The sequence below is a fragment of the Nicotiana attenuata genome, unplaced genomic scaffold (genome assembly GCF_001879085.1).
Source record: "Nicotiana attenuata strain UT unplaced genomic scaffold, NIATTr2, whole genome shotgun sequence".
NCBI classification, from domain to species: Eukaryota; Viridiplantae; Streptophyta; class Magnoliopsida; order Solanales; family Solanaceae; genus Nicotiana; species Nicotiana attenuata.
Window position 1 is genome coordinate 226,278 of NW_017670852.1, and position 20,923 is coordinate 247,200.

A 20,923-nucleotide genomic window follows, 5' to 3' on the forward strand; every position below is an offset into this window, starting at 1 on the left:
GTCTATTACAGCTGGTTTAGGCTTATTTTGAATATAGATGTGAGGTTCTTATCTTGTGTATGATTTCGGAAAGTGCAGGGTGGTTCTATGGTTTATGGACTAGATGGATTGTGAAAATTTCAGCTATGTTGTGTTATCGGACCTACGCGAGATAGGGTGACGTGGGATCACCCCGGTTATATGCACGGTAAAGTTATTCAGCTATTGGTTGGCTTCTAGAACAACTCTGGGTACGCTCGAGGACGAGCGTTTGTTTAAGTTGGGGAGGATGTGACGACCCGGCCCGTCGTCACGTGAGTTACCGCCCCGTTTCCCCCATGTTATGCTTCTTCATGTTTCATTATCAGTATTTGATGTGTTAGAGTGGGTTTGGAATGGTTTTGATAAGAAATGAGACACTCAGTCTCTTTTAAGAAGGCTTAAGTTGGAAAAGTCAACCAGATGTTGACTTTTGTGTTAGAGGGATCGGATTTGAATTTCGATGATTGGGTTAGCTTCGGGGGATGATTTGTGACTTAGGAGTGCGATCGGAATTGATTTTGGAGGTTCGGTGTAGAATTAGGCTTGAATTGGCGAAGTTAGTATTTTGGCGAATTCCAATTGGTAGGTGAGATTTTGATCCGGGGGTCGGAATGAGATTCCGAGAGTTGTAGTAGCTTCGTTAGGTGATTTGGGATGTGTGTGCAAAATTTCAGGTCATTCGGAGGTGTTTTGGTTGGGTTTTTGATCGAATGCGTGTTTTGGAAGTTTTGGAAGAACTTAGGCTTGAATTCGATGAAAAATGATGGTTTTAGCGTTGTTTGAGGTGTTTTGAGGATTGGAGCAAGTTTGAATAATGTTTTAAGATGTGTTGGTACCTTTGGTTGAGGTCCTGGGGCCTCGGGGTGATTTCGGATGGTTAACGGGATGAAAAATGAAGTTGGAGATTGCAGGTTCATATCTGGTATCTGGTATTTTCGCTTCTGCGGAAATGGACCGCAGAAGCGGTCACGCAGAGGCGAAGGGAGGATCGCAGAAGCGACTTTTGAGCCTGGTGCCATCACGACCGGGGTTGGGTCGTGACACCTAATCGCCTACATATTGTTCTCTATGGGATTCGACCCCGACTCATAGTTGGGAAAATTATATTGCATGCGACCGTGTCCATTTACTTTTTAGTAGTGGATTTGGGCTTCATCAAAATTGAATTTAGGTTGTTTGAGAAATAAGCGTAAGTGCTTTGGTCCAAACTTGTGAATATTTGTGTAATTAATTTTTTTTTTTACCTTGGTCTATTTTTCTTGTTTATTTTCTTAGTTTTGAAAAATGGCATCATTTAATGAAAATTGGTCGGATGGTAGTTGTTCATACTTTGATGACCCTTGTCCTTATTAAGGAGGACCACACTCGTGGCAAAATTATTTAAATTCTCCCGGTGGTGGATTGTGCGCACAATCTCAAACCCATGAGTGGAGTATTTGTGATAAGTGTGATCGTCAAAATGGTCATTAGGAGTATTGTGCTTATTTGTCCTTCCCTTCCCCAAGCCCCCACTATGATAATTCTACTTTTTGTGATGAAAATTATAGGTCTATAGAAATGGAAGAAGTTGAGCATGGTTAAAATGGGGAGTTCAAGCTCATGTTAGAATGCCTAATTAAAGGAGGAAACAAAGAACAAAGTGGCTTGGAGGAACTTTTGAAAATTAGTCTCCAAAATGACTTGGCACTTGAAACGTTGCACTCACAAATGGGAGAAATGCTTGAAGCTTTAGAGGTCCAAAAAGCCTCGAAAGTTAATGATAACCAAGAATTTTCCTTAGATGCGGAAGCCGAAAATCCTTCCTTGGCACTTGATCAAAACCAAGAAGAACTCTCAAATTCTCAAAATGAGAAAATGATGCTCATGTTGGAGGCAATTCTTGAAAATGCTGAGAAGCACATGCACTCGAGGACTTGAAACAAGGCTTGACTCACAATGATGAACATATTCGCACTTTGGAAGATCAAATGAAAATATTGGTTGAGGCTCATATGCCCACCAACTTGAGAGTGTGGAAAGAAGTCAAGAAGAGTCCGACTACGAGGAAGAAAGTGAGCTCTACTTCGAGGGATCAAGAACTGAATATCCGCCAACCGACTCCATGAGTTTTAGTAATTCCAAGAAAAATATGAAATTAGAGTCAACCGGAGTGAATGAAATATGGTTGAGATTGACTCTGATCCGGGGGAAAAAGAGGATGTCAAAATTCGGGAAGAATTACAATTTGGAGGGTTGATGTCACATTCCAAGCATTTTTCAACATTGGAATTGTGTGGTGATATGGGAATTGAACTACATGAGTCACTGAGGGATTGCAAGGGGGAAAGACAAAGGCCATACATTTTACAATTTGAGGGAACAAAAAGGCAAAATGACATTCCTCACATGAAAGCCAAGAAGTGCAAAATGAAGAAATTAAGTCTTGGCTTGATCATCTACTTACCACCCTACCCCCCCCCCTCCCCCCACCGCTCGTGGTCACAAGCTTGATTCCAAGTTGGGCGTCGGACACCATTGTCAGGCAAGCCAACACCAAATAACTAGTAATTTCTCATTTTAGTTATTTTTGAAATCACTTCTTTTTTTTTCATTTTGACAATAAATAATAAATCCCACTGAATAAGTAATGATACCTTTAACAGTTTTAAAATAATGAATAATCCCATAGATATTCCAGAACCCGGTGAGCAATTTCTAGGAAATAATATAGTACAATAACCATCCGGAATACAAATGGGATTGTAGAGAAAATACAATACAGTGAAAGAGACTATGCCGGTTGCGGGTTGCCTCGAGAGATGCAGCTCACCTAAGTCTCTGTATCATCCATGCTGCTACGCCCATTAGGCCGCTAGAGGTACAAGTGCCTGTGCAACAAAAATGCACAGCAAGTGTAGTATGAGTACAAAAACAACGTGTACTCAGTAAGTATCCCGCCTAATCTCGAAGAAGTAGAGACAAGAGGTCGACTTCGACACTTACTAGTGGCCCAATAATGATGCACCAATAATATAATAAATCAAGGATTTTTATAAACATGATTGTAACTCAATAGAATGAAGCAAGTGAACAATTCTTTCTTTTATAGGAAATTTCCAAATTCCTTTTCATTATTTATACATTTATCTCTGGCCAGGGAGAAAAAATATCAACATTTATAATTTCTAAGGAAAACTTTACTAGCATGCGAAAATCATGCCGAGGTCGTACGGCCCGATCCAACATAATAATAAATTGTGCACTGCCAGAGGGTTGAATGGCGCGAACCATAGATGCATCTATTACCCCGCTCGCGAATCATACATGCGACGCGGTCAAATATAAATAAACAATAACCCGGCTCGCGAAACATAGATGCGACGCAGGTACACATAGGAACACACATTCAAACAGTCAATCAAGACTTCATCAGGGAAATAATTATTCAAAGAAAAGTCATTTCGCTTTTAACGATTTAAGAAAATGAAGTTTAACCTTTTTAGAAATTCATTTATTAATTCGATATGATTTAAGCAACTTAAGTTGTCAATAAGATTACAAATATTTCAGGTATAGCATGCTTTTGGGTCCTAGACTACCCGGACTTAAACATAATAGTAGCTACGCATGGACTCTCGTCACCTCGTGCGTACGTAGCCCCACAAATAGAAGAACATAACCCATTATTCTACCTATGGGGACAATTCCCTCTTACAAGGTTCGAAAGGAGACTTACCTCACTCCGAAGTTCCATAACTGGCTTCCAAGCCCTTCCGACGACTCAAATCTATGCACAACGCTCCAAAACTAGCCAATAAATGAGAAAATACATAACTATGCTCTAATACTCACAACAATTCAATTTAGATAAATTCCTAACTCCGCTCGAAAAGTTTACAAAATTACCCTCGATCCAACGTTCCCGGATTCCAAAACAACTCACAAAATCCGACAACCCATACCGATACGACTTCAACCATACCAATTTTATCAAATTCCGGTAACAACTTGACCTCCAAATCTTGAATTTTCGTTCTTGAAAAGTTTTGCAAAAATCTTGATTTCTTCCATTTAAATCCGAAATAAATGATGAATACAACCACAAAATCATGAAGTATAATTACTTTTGGATATAGAATACTTACCCCAATCCTATGGTGAAAATTGCCTCAAAAATCGCTTCAATTCGAGCTACATAGCTCCAAATATGATAAAAATGGCCGAAACCTCAAAATGTAGCTTCTGGCCAATTCCTCAAACCTCCAAAATCTCAATCACAAAGCACAACATTTCTCAGCCCAAAATTTGCCCCTAGCGATCGCGAAAGATGCTTCGCGATCGCGAAGAACAAATGCCCAGCTCTTCCAGACGGTCTCTAGTATAATGGCCATAACTTTTTGTACAAAACTCAAAATTGCAAATGGTTTAACTTTTTGAAAGCTAGACTCCATGTACTATAGGTTTAATGCTTTTCTCATCTCCCTATTCTTTATATATTATGAGATGTAAGCTTCCAAAGTCAGCCGTGTGTAACATAAATTTCTTTTTCCCGATTTCCAAACTCTTCCAGGATAGGCTATAGTGTACCACTCATAACTTTTTGTACACAACTCAAAACGCCAAACGGTTTAACTTTCTGAAAATTATACACAAAGGGCTACAACTTTCATCTTTGGATCATCTCCAAATTCCTTATAGATTGCGAGATACAAGCTTCCGAAATCGGGCCAGTGCAGCAGAAACTTTGCTCACCGCGATCGCGAATCACTTGCCATTTTCTCCCACTTTACTCACCGCGATCGCCTCCTATACCCCGCGATCGCGTAGCATACTGCTGTTGCCAAAAACCAGCAGCTAAGAATGGCCTAGAAATGGTCCAAAACCATCCCAAAACTCACTCGAGCCCCTCGGGACCCCGTCCGAACATACCAACAAGTCTCAAGACGTATCACGGACATAGTCGAGGCCTCAAATCACATCAAACAACGCTAAAAACACGAATCACACCCCAATTCGAGTCTAATGAAACTAAAAAATTCCAATTTCTACATTCGATGCAGAAACCTATCAAACCACGTCCGATTGACATCAAATTTTGCACGCAAGTCACATTCGACATTACGGACCTACTCCGACTTCCAAAATCGGAATTCGACCCCGATATCAAAAACTCCACTCCTAGTCAAACTTCTCAAATACCTTCAAATTTCTATCTTTAGCCAAATGACTCCAACATGACCCACTGTTGGCCCAAGATCAGTTGAAGTTTTGAAGAATGACAAACGAACTCAGTAAAGGACAAGGTTCATCTAAGGAGACACAGTTGTTATGGCCCATACACATGAGATGCACGTGAAGAAGATAAGTCCTTGAGATCAAGCTGCAATATCTTGATGAATATCTTCTGAACTGATCGAAAAGATTGCATATAGGATAAGGAGTTGAAGTCTCCTTATGAAAAGAGAATTACATCCGGATCAAGAATATGGATTAGGAGTTAGAGTTGTTCTTGGACTCGAATTGTCAAAAGATCCACAATTCGAGTTCTTATCAAACTCTGATTACTAACTCTATAAATGTAACGATTGTTATCTTTTACAGGTGATTGCACATAACCTGAGGTTAAACCAAATTGAGAGGAAAAGAGCTAGGCGATTATTGCAAGCAATTTGTGTGTGATACAAGTGTGCAAATCTGAAGCTACATGAACTAAGTGTGAAGAACCAATTCCATTGTGTCTTTCTTTATTTCTAGTTCAATTGTAGTAGGTGTTTTAACATTGTACCTTTTAAGCTTTCTTAGAAGCAATTGTATTAGGTGCATTGAGTATTCAAGTTAGAGTTAACTTGAAAGTGTCGCAACAGTTGAGGCTGTGTGCTACACTGGGATTAGAGTTAATCCTTAGGTTTACAAAGAGTTTTGTAAATGCAGTTTTTGGCTCAGTGATTTTAGTGGAGTTTGGGAAAATCCTACTGAGTAGTAGGTCGTGGTTTTTTTCACCTTTGAGCCAGGTGTTTTCCACGTAAAAATCTCTGTGCACTTTACTTTCAGTATTTATTTTTCCGCAAACTGCTGTAGTTAGAACACTTAGAAGAACCAGGTTCTTCTAACGCGAAAATTAGGTACCACACAAATCACCCCCCCTGTTGTGTGGTATTGACGTCTAAAACATCACAAGGTTTGGCTTAGAGGCTGAGTAGCTCGAAGCCGGTGATTTGGTACCGACATGGTCAAAGCTCTTTCGCCTATGCCGAGGGTAGCCTGTTTAACCAGTTCTTTTCAAAGTAGATTTGAAGTGATTTCCTATGATTTTGTAGCGACAGTCGGGCGTCCCCAAGTCGCGTTAGTTCGGATAGTACAGCCGTGTGACCGGAGTCACTTGTGTTTTGTCCGGAGCCATTTTGATCCGGAATGAGATAGTTTCAGCATCTATATCGAGGGTATGCCATTTAAGGGGTCTTACAAGTTCGATATATAGCCGAAATATTGAGATCGAGCTTATGCCTTTAGTAAGGTCTTAAGAGTTTTTCATGCCTTTGAGGTCTTATATTCTTTGGATACTTGGTACAAGTATTGTTCATGCCATCATTGAGGTCTTGCAGATATGATCGCTACCTTATGTAGGTCTTACAAGACTGAGTCTGCCTGCTCGGGGTCTTATGGCTTCGGGTTTTAACAAGTTGATGGAGGTGGCGCTTGACGGCAGTCCCCGAGTCATCGAGAGTTTCTTGACTATGGATCCATTCTTTTGCAGACTTTACTTTGCCTCGTCGAGGGCTTACGATTTTGGTGATCCCGACCCTGAGGTTGGACATTTTTTGAGATTTTAATGCTAGTCCCCGAGTATTCGGGGTAATTTTGGCGTTGGATATATTTTGTGATTTCCGCGTTGGCCCAGTATCATTTTCCTATAGGGTCCGAATTCGGCGTCTCTTGGCTTTTCTGAGCGGATGACCTTGGGAGGGGATGCCCCACTCTGTTCGAGGTTGGTTGCAAAAGAAGCCTCGACCACCTGTTGAGTCTCCCTTAGGTAGCATGCAGATATTGCCTCGTTAAAAACCTTGCCAGTAAAACCCTTCTGGGACAAATAATCGGTCAAAGGAAAAGAATGCAACGGACACTTTAAAACCCTAAGGTCTTCGAGCTAGGTTAACGCTCTGACTGCTTCGATCGGGAACCCGCATAAGGGTTAGTCTGAAATATGAAACGAAAAGGGAGATGGTTATGCCTTAGTGTGAGGTGTGCCGATGATGTTTTGAGGACCGATATGTCCTAATCACTCGAGAAGAGGACGCGGTACGATACTTCATTTCTCTTTCTCGGGCTTAATAGAAGGTGTGCTTGATTACCCTTGGGCTCTTTTACGAGAGGAGGAGTCGGTGCCGGTGCCACGTCGTGCACCACGAACATTTCTCAAGTCGCATGTTGTTCCCCGTAGATGGTTTTAATCCCGTCTTTCGTCAGGAATTTCATCATTTGGTATAGGGTGGACGGTACTGACCTCATGCAGTGTATCCACGGCCATCCGAATAAAACGTTGTATCTCGTGTCACCTTCGATGACATGGAATTTGGCATTTTGGGTCGTGCCAGCCACGGTGACTGGGAATGTGATTTCTCCTTTTGTTGTTTCACTTGCCATGTTGAATCCGTTAAGGACTCAGTGGCAGGCACGATTTGGTCAAGCAGTCCGAAATGCTCTATCACCCTCGACCTAATAATGTTGGCCAAGCTACCTGGAACCACGAGTACACGTTTTATTTGGAAAGAATTTACAAAGAAAGAGATTACCAGTGCGTCGTTGTGAGGCTGAGACAAGGTCTCGGTGTCCTCTTCGCTAAATGTGAGGGCGTCATCGGGTATATAACCCCGGGTTCGCTTTTCTCTGGTGATGTATATTTTTTTCCTTCTCATCATGGGTTCCTGCGGGGCATCGACGCCTCCCAATATAATATGGATGACATGTTGTGTCTCATTTGACTCATTCTTCCTGGCCGCCTGTCTTTCTCAAAACTGATGTTTGGTCCGGTTGCTGAGTAATTCTCGGAGGTGACCATTATTGAGTAGTCTGGCTACCTCTTCCCGGTGTTGGTGGCAATCCTTGGTCCTGTGGCCATGCGTGTTGTTAAACTCGCACACTAAGTTATGATTCTTTTGTGAAGGATTCGATTGTACAGGCCTGGGACACATTGCGTCTCTGATTTTACTGATGGCGAACACGATGTCCGACACATCGATGTTGAAGTTGTATTCTGATAAGTCAGGTGCCTCTGTGGCCCTGCTTTCCTATCGAATCTGGCTCTGTTGACGAGTCCCCGAGGATCCTGTCCTCGGTTTATCCTCTGATCATTGCAAAGTGGGTTGCGCCTTGGGGCATTCTTCTTGTCTTCGATGTGCGGCTAATATCATTCGTTGTTTGGGTTTCGCTCCTTTGCCGGGAGCAATCTTGGGTATACTGAGCCCGACGGGGCTCCCAACTGGTCATCTTCGGCCCTGATTTTATACTGGTACCGGTTGTGGACGTGCGACTAGGTCACAGCTCGATACTCGATCAAATTCTGTTTCAATTATTTTGAAGCCATCGAGCTTCGTTCATTCGGACCTTGAGTGAAAGCCTGCACTGCCCAGTCATTGGAGACTGGCGGTAGCTCCATCCGTTCTATCTGAAAGCAAGATACAAATTCTCGCAGAAACTCGTTCTCCCTTTGCTTAATCTTGAAATTGTCGAATTTCCTCTTTGATGGCACCGGCATGTGTCTTTATGAAGGAGTCTGCTAGCATGGCGATTGAGTCTACAAAGTTAGGAGCTAAGTTGTGATACTGCATCATGGCCCTCTTCGAGAGTGTTTCACCGAACTTCTTCAGTAATACAGACTCGATCTCGTCGTTCTTTATATCATTGCCCTTCACTACGCAAGTTTAGGCAGTAACATGTTCTTTGGGGTCTGAGATCCCGTTAAACTTTGGGAGATCCGGCATTTTGAACTTCTTTGTAAAGGATTTCGGGGTCGCTTCCTCTGGGAACGACCGTTGTATAAACTTCTCCAAATCCAATCTTTTCGGGATCGGGGGTGCGCCTGGAATTTGGTCGACCCTGTAGTTGTAAGTTTCAACCATTTTATCGTTGGCTTCTATCATTTTCTCACCCGATTCGATCCTTTTGGTGAGGTCCTCGAGCATTTTTACGATGACAGGGTCGGCTATCGACCCGTTATTGCTCGATCTCTCAAGTACCTGTTCGGCTGAGGGAGCTGTCCCCGGTGCTACTGTGCTAGGGGTTTTCTGGTGACTTTGCAGCCGAGCAATAGCTAACTGTTGTGCCAACAACATTTCAAATAACATGAAGCCTAACCGTACATTCTTCCCTAGTTGGGGTTTTCCGTGCTTCTTGTTGATCCCCTTGGTGCACACTCCTATCAGTGTGCGAGCTTTTGTCGATGCGCTGGATGTCGCGTGAGACCGCGTCCATGGGAACTTGATCTGGTGCATTCCCAGGGTTTATTGGAGGCACAACAACACCTGGATAGCCACAACGTTTTCCCCATGGTCCTCAATATTGTTGTTTTCATCTCCGTTTACCGAGTTAGACATTTTGACCTTAAATCAAAGATCTTGGACAAGAAAAAGTGTAAAAGATAACTTGCGTTATGTAGTAAAACCAGCAAGAAAATAATCATTACGGTGGGCGACAAACTGTTTACCGTGAAAATGGTAATAACAATTAAATTTGTTGATGGGACTCTAAAAAAACGTGATCTATTTTTGTGCTAGTTTGTTAAGCAGTTGATGCTGAGTATGTCAGATTTAGAGATGAAGTAAAGCAAGGGAGAGAGCTATAATTAGACCGCTAAGTAAGCTATTTGGGGCCTCAAGCCTATCGATTTGGGGCCTCGAGGTCGATTCCCGGACTTGGGCTTGAGCTATCGTGGGTGATCGGTTAGGGCTATTAGTTATGACTCAACGAAGGCCCTTTATGGCCAATGACAAATAATAAATGATGAACAGGTATGAAGACAATAAATGAAAGCAATAATATTGAGAGAGTATGCTAGAGAGCAAAGAGAATGTTCGTGTATATTTCGTGTGGGGTAGTTAAAGCGATCGAGAGTTACAAAGTGTCAAGGATCCCCTTTATATAGGAGGGGAAATCACAACATAGTACAAAATTCATTAATGGTAAAAAAATCGGGATGGGACAACTGGCAAACTTCATAATGTAGGCTCAGAATAGCTTCAGACTAGCCTGACAGATCTTGCCGGCCCCGACTTCACTCTTTGGGAACGCTCCATCTCTGTTGGGGTCGCGGACAATGTTATCCCTAGGTCGGGTGTTGATGGACCTCGAGAGAGGGCACTCGGTATGCGGTCTCGAGCCTTCGAGGTGATCTTCCGAAAGGTCTTACCAACGAGAAATTGGTTCCTCCGATTTTGCCGTATACAATAAACAAAGACTAGGATAATGAATTTAAACAAGAAATATCCCTTTTGGGGAAAGCAAAGAAAGACTTATCTGGAGTATATGCAAACTTCAATAGACATGACATGCTTCTTGGACTGGATAGGCGATCTGCGCAACCTTCGAATCTCTCATAAACCCATCATAACTCATACCTCAAAGAAACATTGTCAGGACTCTATCTATGCTGATGGTTGTATGGAATTCCTTTATCATTCAGTGGCGCCCTTTGCGGGTTTTCACCAACTGACCTCTCTCATTTCTCTTCTCACCGTCGCCTTGTAGCGCTCTTTGTGAGTTTTCACTGACAATACTCTCTCATGTTCAATTTCTCTGCTCACCATCACCTTACGGTTCCCGTGTGGTTTTTCACCAATAAGACTCTCTCATTTTATTTCTCTCATTTGATTGTATCAGATCCAAGTAACCAATGCCCTCCCATTTTGAACATCTTTAATGATTGATCAGAAGGACATTGAACGGGATTTTAGGGTAATAAGAGATTGGGTTGAATTACAACTTTGGAACCTTTCAGTCAAACCGTCGCCGAACCGTTACAATTTTGCCCCAGTTTCAACTTTGGAGGGGAAAGCAGATTTTTGTTTTTGTGTGACTGAGCCCCAGAGAGAGGCTGCCTACGTATCCTTTCGGAATCAAATCAAACATAGTTCAGGGAATCTTTTTTTATAAGCATTTTCGGGTTCCAAAGAGGGTAATCAAAGAAAGGTAACCGACTCAAAGGGTTAGCAAAGGGTTAAAGTGTTTGGGTAGCGAGAATGAAAGCCTTCGTCAACCAACTGGAGAATCTTGGTTTCGCAGAATGGTTAAACGTAATACCTTTTGACCGCGTCCGCATTGACAGCTATTTTAGGGTCATTTCCGTCAACGTCTCACAAGTACAACACCCCTTTCGGCAATAATTTTAATATAATGTATGGACCTTTCCAGTTTCGAGCGAACTTTCCTTTTGCTTCCTTGTGATGCGGGAGAATACGTCTCAAAACGAGTTGCCCCACCTCAGAATTCCCAGGCCGCACTCTCTTGTTATAGGCACGAGCCATTCTTTGTTGATTCAACTGCCCGCGGCAATATGCGGCCAATCGATTTTAATCAATCAGGGTTAACTTTTCTAGATGGGTCTTGACCCATTCATTGTCCTCGATCACAGCTTTAATGATGATTCGAAGAGATGGAATTTCAACTTCGGTGGGTATCACGACTTCAGTGACATAAACCAATAGATAGGGTGTTGCCCCAACTGATGTGCGCACAGTTGTGCAATATCCCAACAATGCGAAAGGCAACATTTCATGCCATTGCCTAGAACTTTGGATCATTTTCCTGAGGATCTTCTTGATGTTTTTGTTTGCTGCTTCAACAACACCATTGGCTTTGGGCCGATAAGGGGTGGAGTTCTGATGCGTGATCTTAAATTGTTCGCATATCTCCCTTATCAAATGACTGTTCAAGTTTGCATCATTGTCTGTAATGATAGTTTTAGGAATACCAAAATGACAAATAACGTTGGAATGCACAAATCCACCACTGCTTTCTTAGTGACGGCTTTGAGAGTGACTACTTCGACCCACTTGGTGAAGTAGTCAATGGCAACTAATATGAATATGTGTCCATTTGAAGCTTTTGGCTCGATAGGCCCCAATGACATCCATACCCCAAGCAACGAACGACCACGATGCTGACATTGGATGTAATTCTGAAGGCGGTGCATGAATCAGGTCACCGTGTACCTGACACAGATGACACTTTCGGTCAATACTGAAGCAATCCTTTTCCATAGCCATCCAGTAATAACTTGCTCGAAGGATTTTCTTTGCAAGGATGTATCCATTCATATGGGGTCCACACACTCCTGTGTGTACTTCATTCATGATTCTTCCGGCCTCTTGGGCAACCACACATCTTAAAAGGTTGAGATTTGGAGTCCTTTTGTACAAGACCTCTCTGCTTAAGAAGAAGCCACTGGCAAGCCTTCTAATGGTTCTCTTTTGGTCTACACTAACTTGCTCGGGATATTCTTTTGTATTCAAGAATCTTTTGATATCATGATACCATGGTTGAACATCTGGTTCTATCTCCACGGCATTGCAGTAACCATGTCTTTCTCGAAGTTAGATTTCCAGTTGGTCAATGTGGACATTTCCTGGATATGGCAGGATCAAGGCCAAAGTAGGTAGTGCATCGGTTAACTCATTGTGAAACCAGGGAATGTATCTGAACTCGACAGACTTGAACCGCTTGTTAAGATCCTCCATTTGTTGCCTGTATGGAATAAGCTTGACATCCCGTGTTTCCCATTCACCTTGAGCTTGTCGGATAATCAAGTCTGAATCTCCCATGATTAACAATTCTTCCACATCCTGATCGATTGCAATGTTCATGCCAATAATGCAGGCTCCATACTCGGCAGTGTTGTTCGTGCAGAAAAACTGAAGACGGGCTATGGCCGGATAGTGCTGACTTGTGGGCGAAATAAAAATTCCCTAATCCCGACACCTTTTGCATTCACAGCTCCATCGAAGAATATTTTCCAAGCGTTGGTGTCTTCTGAGATTACCTCAACTGAATTTACTTCCTCATCCGGGAAGTAAGTACTCAAAGGCTGATATTCATCATCAACAGGATTTTCAGCTAGTTGATCCGCTAAAGCTTGAGCTTTCATTGCCGTGCGGGTGACATAGACTATGTCAAACCCGGTGAGCAGGATTTTCCATTCGCTAAGCTCCCTGTGGGAATTGGCTTTTGGAATATGTATTTCAAAGGATCCTATCTGGTGATGAGATAGGTGGTGTAGGCCAACAACTAATGCCTAAGCTTTTGAGCTACCCAAGTTATGGCGCTGCAAGTCCTTTCCAGCAAAGTGTATTTGGCTTCATAACTAGTGAACTTCTTCCTCAAATAGTATATTGCCTATTCTTTCTTCCTGGTAACATCATGTTGCCCGAGAATGCATCCAAAGGAGTTTTCCAACACTGTCAACTACAAAAACAAAGGCCTTCTGGGCTCGGGAGGGACCAAAACTGGCGGATTCGAGAGATATTCTTTGATTTTGTCGAAAGCTTCCTGACACTCATCTGTCCATCTAATCGACGCATCATTCTTCAACATCATAAATATGGGTTCACATGTGGAAGTCAACTGAGCAATGAACCTGCTGATGTAATTCAACCTTCCCAACAAACTCATAACCTCTTTCTTGGTTCTCGGAGGAGGCAAATCCCGAATAGACTTTATCTTTGTTGGATCTAGCTCGATGCCCCTCCGAATAACTATAAATCCCAAATGTGTCCCAGATGGAACTCCAAATTCACATTTAGCTTATTTAACGTCAAGTCATACTTACACAGACGCTTAAAGAACTTTCTCAGATCTCGAACATGGTCTTCATGCGTTCTTGATTTAATGATCACATCGTCCACATATACCTCGATTTCTTGGTGCATCGTGTCATGAATGATAACAGTCATAGCTCTCATGTAAGTTTCCCCGACGTTCTTCAAACCAAAAGGCATGACTCTGTAACAGTAAGTACCCCAAGGGGTGGTGAAAGCCGTCTTTTGTGCATCGTCTTCATCCATCAAGACCTGATGATACCCAGCATAACAATCCACAAAAGACTGTATCTCATGTTTGGCACAGTTGTCAACAAGGATGTGGATGTTTGGTAACGAGAAGTTGTCCTTTGACTTGCTTTGTTCAAATCCAGATAGTCAACACACACTCGGGTTTTCCCATCTTTCTTTGGCACTGGGACCACAGTAGCCAAACCATGCGGTGTATCAGGCCACTCGGATCACACCCGCCTTCAACTGTTTGGTGACTTATTCTTTAATCTTGTCACTGATATCTGTTTTAAACATTCTCTGCTTTTGTTGGACGGGCGGATAACCGGGGTAAGTTAGCAATTTATGTACCACTAAATCAACACTCAATCCTGGGATATCATCGTAGGACCACGCAAACACGTCTTTGAACTCGAACAAAAGCTGGATCACTGCATCCCTAGTTCATTCATCAGTGGGAATACTTATCATGGTTTCCTGGACCTCCTCTGAACTACCCAGATTAACTGGCTCGGTTTCATTTTAAATTGGCTTAGGCTGATACCAAGTTTGTCACGCCCCAAAATCCGAGGAGCGCGACCGGCGCTCAACCGAGTAAACCCGACCGAGCAAGCCTGTTAGATCTCATTCTACCCAAACTAACTCATGAATAAATTGGAGATGGATTCCATTAATCAATTTCTATAAACATATCATTCACGATTTCCATTTCATTTTCCATTAGCAACTTCATTCGCCATAGTAAAGGTATTACAAGTTTTATACATCATTGCCAAACATCAATACTTCTATTTTAAATTCCCATGCCCGACACTACCCAAAACCTGTCTACGGAGCCTCTAAATACAATTGAAGAATAATATGGAAATGCCGGCAACAAGGCTCCGGCTATACCTTACACAAATACCAATATAAACTCCGGAGGAAAGGCAGCATGAGCCACGTAGGTCCCCGAGAGGAAAGGGGCTCACCAATACAGCTGATGGAAAGTGGAGGAGGTGCTACTGTCGGTGGACTGGAGTACCTGCTATAGAACCACCTACAATCATAACACGAATGTAGCGCCCCCGGCAAAAGGGACGTCAGTACATTTGAATTGTACTGGTATGTATAAACAAACTTCACCCCAAGTAAAATCAAATAACACACACAAGTAACAGACATCAATAGAATCAACGATCAAATGCACGTGAAAGAAACAATCAAAGCCAAACAAGTTTTACAATCTCTACTTCATAAACAAGCATGTAATTATAATGGAAATAACAATGAAATCCATAAAGAAAGAGCAATTCAACAAGTTTACAATCTCTCCTGTTTCCCCTTCCACATTTCCACATCAATAATTTCACAATTTGTTCATAGTTTATTTCAATAGTGATTTCGATCGCTTTCCAACCTTATTACCTCGGCCACCCTTATTACCTCGGCCACCCTTATCACCACAACCCACACCTTATTTCTTCGTGTTGCGGCGCGCAACCCGATCCCACCGAACAATCACAATTCACAAACAACACAACAACAACAACAATTCACAAAGAATAACAACAATTCAAGCAAGAACAACAACAACAATTCTCAAAGAACAACCACAACAATTCACAAGAATTTCCGTAGCCATCAATACCACTTCATCATATTCAACAACTCATATGCAATTTAAGTCACCACAATAATTACCCACAACAAGCCAAATATGTTATTACCACAGTTGTTCCAAGTGCATCATTTACGATTTCCTTCCATCATTTGTTTCTCAGTTCTTACCACATAACACTTTCACAATCACACACCCACATTTGGTTTGTTTCCATTTACTTGCACCATCATATCGTAAGACTTAACCAACAATATTCAAGGCACATAAATCACAAGAATTCACAAATAGTTCACATAAGTAAACACATACTTCCATGTCGACATCCTCAAGCTTTTACAAACTTTGCACATAACAAGATAGGCACATCAAATCACTTCTCACAATCACATATAACTTGGTGGTATGGAAATCAACTAAGGCAATCAATTCACATATTCTCATACAAGGTACACATACCGTATGCTCGTCACAACAAGGGGGATCCTACAAGAGTTAAAGTTAGCCATACATACCTTTCTTGAGCTTTCCTTTAATTACTACGATATTCCGGAAATTCTAGCAACTTCAATCTATTTTTGGACATAGCAAAATTGAACACAAATTAGGAAGATATTCATAATTCTAGCTCGTTTGAGCATTTTATCAAATACTAGTTGAGCATCTTAATCTCAAATCACTTTTTTACAAGGTTTTCCTTCATTCCCCAACCAAATCTTTACTTATTTAAGTTAAACAATCTTCCCATAAGCTTAAGTTGAACATGCATGTATACACAATATTAATACACCCAAGAATCATACCTTAATTACCCATCTTATACTCCAAACTCGAAGTTAAAACCTAGGGTATAGAATCTTACCTCTTAGATGAAGAACTTGTGATTGGGATCTTTGATTCTTGAAGAATGATGCAAGTTTGGATGATTTAAATGTTGGGTTCCTCCTTCTCTCTCTAAAATGCTCTCACCTCTCTCTAAAATCAGTAGAAAATGACCCCAAAATGAACTCTAAAGCCTATATATTAAAATGGGGTCGGGGTATAAAAATTAGAAAATTAACCCTCGGATGTCAAGTCTGCTATAGCAGAATCCACCACAGAATGGGTATGCGGGCCGCAGATTCGTCGCAGAACTCGTTGCCCAAAACTGGGATGTTCTGTCTCAATCTGCGACCATTCTGCGATCGCAGAATGGTTATGCGGTCCGCAGAGTTAAATCTGCGATCGCAGATTTCACACAAAATCGCATTTTTCTAGATTTTGGTAATTTGATCATAACTTTGTGTAGGAAGGTCCAAATGACGAACGATTTGAGGAGTTGGAAACTAGACTCGAAGAGCTTTCATTTGATAGGTTATCCATCACCTAGAACCTTATAGATATTTAGATATGCTCGTTCAAAGTAGGGACTAGTGCAAGATCGTTGGGAATTTTAGCCTATTATGGACTTTTCCAATTTTTCTTAGACTTTGGCCTTTCCTTGGACCCCAAATTACTTACCATAAGAATTATACACATATTTACCAAATCCAGTGGATGTACACCATGTTAATAGCACATAAAAATATTATAATAAGCCTATGTGACACCACGAAATCTTAAATTACTTAGCGAAAATTTTCGGGGCCTTACATTCTCCCCTCCTTAGGATCATTCGTTCTCGAATGAGGAGTAGATCCCAACTTAAGCGCTTAATATAATAAATCTCTTTTCTCACCTACCTCAAGACCCTAAATTTTGACTAACTCCTAAATTTTTCAGAAATTTCGGCAGAGTCTCCTTTGTAACTAGGCCTATTCGCCTGCCAGAGAATCACCAAAATTATCTTAAAAATACATCCACAACTAGACAGAGCACCACAGTGTATATATCGACCATACTAATCTTAGTATTACAAGCACTACATTATCATAGGGATACCAGAACATGGACTACACAGTTTTAGAGAAAAACACCTATATGATACCTTTCAAGTGATTACTAATTGATATTCAATCAAGCAAGAAATATTTTCGTTCCATGACACTTTCAACCTTCCTAATGACCTTCTCAACTTACCATCTCTATCATCACACATTCTCAGAAATAATATCAACTCCCAAACATACATAACAAGGATGACAGACAGACGCCTCGCGTGAGTTAACTATCCATTGGCTTTACCTTTAATAATTTCCACTGTACAAATTATATTCCACCGGATATTGCAATTCATGGTAACAACAACAACCCACAATTCCATCACATGGCCTCATACCATCAAGAATGTCATTTCATAGTAACCAAACAATCATGTGTTCATAATAGTCCTTACCAGCCATTAATGTAATCACAAAGGTGTTCGTCAACAAGAATATAATTTCATTTCAATCAACAATCCATACGAAGTCAAGTCAAGATGATTCTTGCCAGTAGTGCATCATATAAGATATTAGCATGATCATATAGTTCAATCAAATCAATTCATACCCCTCGTTTATCACTACCTTCTTAGACATAAACATATGGAAACACAAAGTACATGAGGAACAGTTACGGGGAACATCATACTCCTAGTGCAACCTAATGTGTAATACACTTATGTTACCTTTATTATCAACTCACATAACATTTTCAGGGGTAAATATGGAGAATAACCTGCTCATCCTTAAAACTCTAAATCTTTAGGCGAACACTCGCACTAAACCCTTGATGACCTTCAATAGTTACTCTAAGGTGTGCTTTCATAAACTGACCATAAAATTACCTATCCAATATATATGTGATCACACTGTGAAGCTTCATTTTTGACTTGTCTGAACTTACAGTACCCAATGGATCTAATACAGTGAGGAAGAACAAAGTTCAAGATCAGGCTGGAGTTATTCAGGAATCCATTAATGTGCTGAGCAGATCATTTCATGAGGCTATATGCTAGGAGACACAGAAGGTACTACAAATAATACTGATGTGGTTAATTATTGTAAGGAAATCAATTATTAGACAAATAAGTCATAGGGGTAACTCGTACATTGGCAATAGGAACCATTAAGGAGAAATACTCAAGTACGTGAACCACTCGTTTTCTAGTGTAGGGAAAATCCGTTGATCAAGAATAAGAATACTTTGGCACCTTGAATGTGATACGGGTTTCAAAATACATGCAGTTGAATTACACTCTTAACACTACTTGACACATGGAATCTATGCCACAAGCCCGTGAGGACGAAAAGAAGTTGAATGCTGATGAGATTATCATATTTCAGACAGCTTAACCCTCCCTGATAATTGATCATATACGAGGGAACTAAAGATACGACCAAACTTGTCTTTCAAATCGATATGCTCATGATATTGTGCAAAAATTGAAAGTCATCTAATCTCAACCTTTCACGAGTGAAACCCCATAGCTAGAGCATCTTGACATTAGGACGAAATCATGAATTGGTTAGATGGTTCTACTAGTTAGCACGATGCTCCGGGGAGAAGGCAAATAACACCCCTGTCCAACCGAGGAGGTGAGATACCAAGGGTAGCAAAACTCCCCGTACATGACAACGACATAGTCAATGATTCTAGAAGTTGAGGGTGTAAAGACAATCAAACTAAATGAGACAGTGCACAATAATCATAGAAGGTTTGCAGATGTTCATGATGAGCTCTACATAGGTTTTGACTTGAAAAAGGAAGTGTCACAATGACACATAGAAGGTCATGTTCTTTCATGGTTGTCGCACAAGTGTTGGGAACTAGCACAATGAATTCACTAAATAAGGAATACAATTAACACATCGTGGAAACATAAAGACAAAATAATCATTTGTTATAAGCTGGACACACTTCTACTATATTAACTCCCCACTGCAATATATGACCATGCCACGAGCAACCACAATACTAGGACAGAGTGAGCTACTTACTACGAGATGTCCCAAGTGGACACGAAAACCATGGCGACACGAGATATCTGTGATGGGGATGTGAAGATCTCAATTTTTTTTTCCAGAGAGACTTTATGCACACGGTGACCATTTCGATTGATATGCACTCATATGATAGGCACTGAGATATCCATGTATGTTACTAGACAGTGAGAAGGTTTCATGATGATACTCGCAAGAGAGTAGAGTGACTGTTCAAACCATAGAAGCCATATACATCGGTGAGCGAAAAAAAAAGGAGTGACTCGTGAAAGTAAGAGAACTATGATAGAGAGACTTTGTGAATAATACGTCTAACTCCAAGAGCATGTGCATGAAATGTTTTGTAATTTAGATTCTTTATAAGAACATATCTATGCAAAGACAAGGAGATCATAAGGGTTTAACAAAAGCTTTAAACAATCACCACATTACCAAATAAAAAGGGATCACATAGCTTTCACATAATTTTTCCATATCTCTAGGCTACATTTCATGGCCCTTCCATAGGGCTCACATATCAAATTATACACCTATGTGTTTCATACAATAACAAGGAAATCACAAGTACAAATCAAACACTTTAAATGATCACCACATTATCAAATAAAAGAATCATGCCATTTTCACGTATATTAGTCCATCGGCACTTGGGGCCATAATTATCACATCATACTTGGCACTAGGCGGCATTTCATAACACAATCTCTTATTTCCCGCATTTCACATCACTTCCGCATATTTCACATCAATATCATAATCTGTTTCATATTCCCTCATGTCATAAGCATCACCAGGTACAATTACAATTCGAGTTCTCGACACATTGGCCATACTCTATTTCTCAAAGTCATTTGACTTATTTCAACATCTCTATACACAGAGGATTTCACATAGTTTGACATAATAAATGCATCTCCAATTTCAATTTAAGGTCTTAGCATTTCAATACATGATTCATATTCCTTGCACCGTTTTTTTTAAGTTGTCAATAATAGCACATTGATCATATTGGAATGCATCTTTCACAACATCGGGTCACAACACCAATTCATGTAAAGTATCAACAACAGCAAGAATCCAACATTCAGTTTTACCATATTTACACAGTCACTTACTTCACTTCCAAATATCTTTATACATTACCAAGAACCAGACACAATCAATCAAATACCTCTGGTACACGTAAGGACATTTTGGAGGAATTAACCATAATGAGTTTTCCTTTCTCACACAATTTGGCATCAAATCTCAATTTAAACTTGACCTGAAGTCTAGCAGTTTAGCACATAGTTCACATTCTTCATATGTCCTCATTCAATAAGAATAACATATTAAACACATAAAGAAGTACCTACCACATACATTTTTACAACAATAATTCGCTT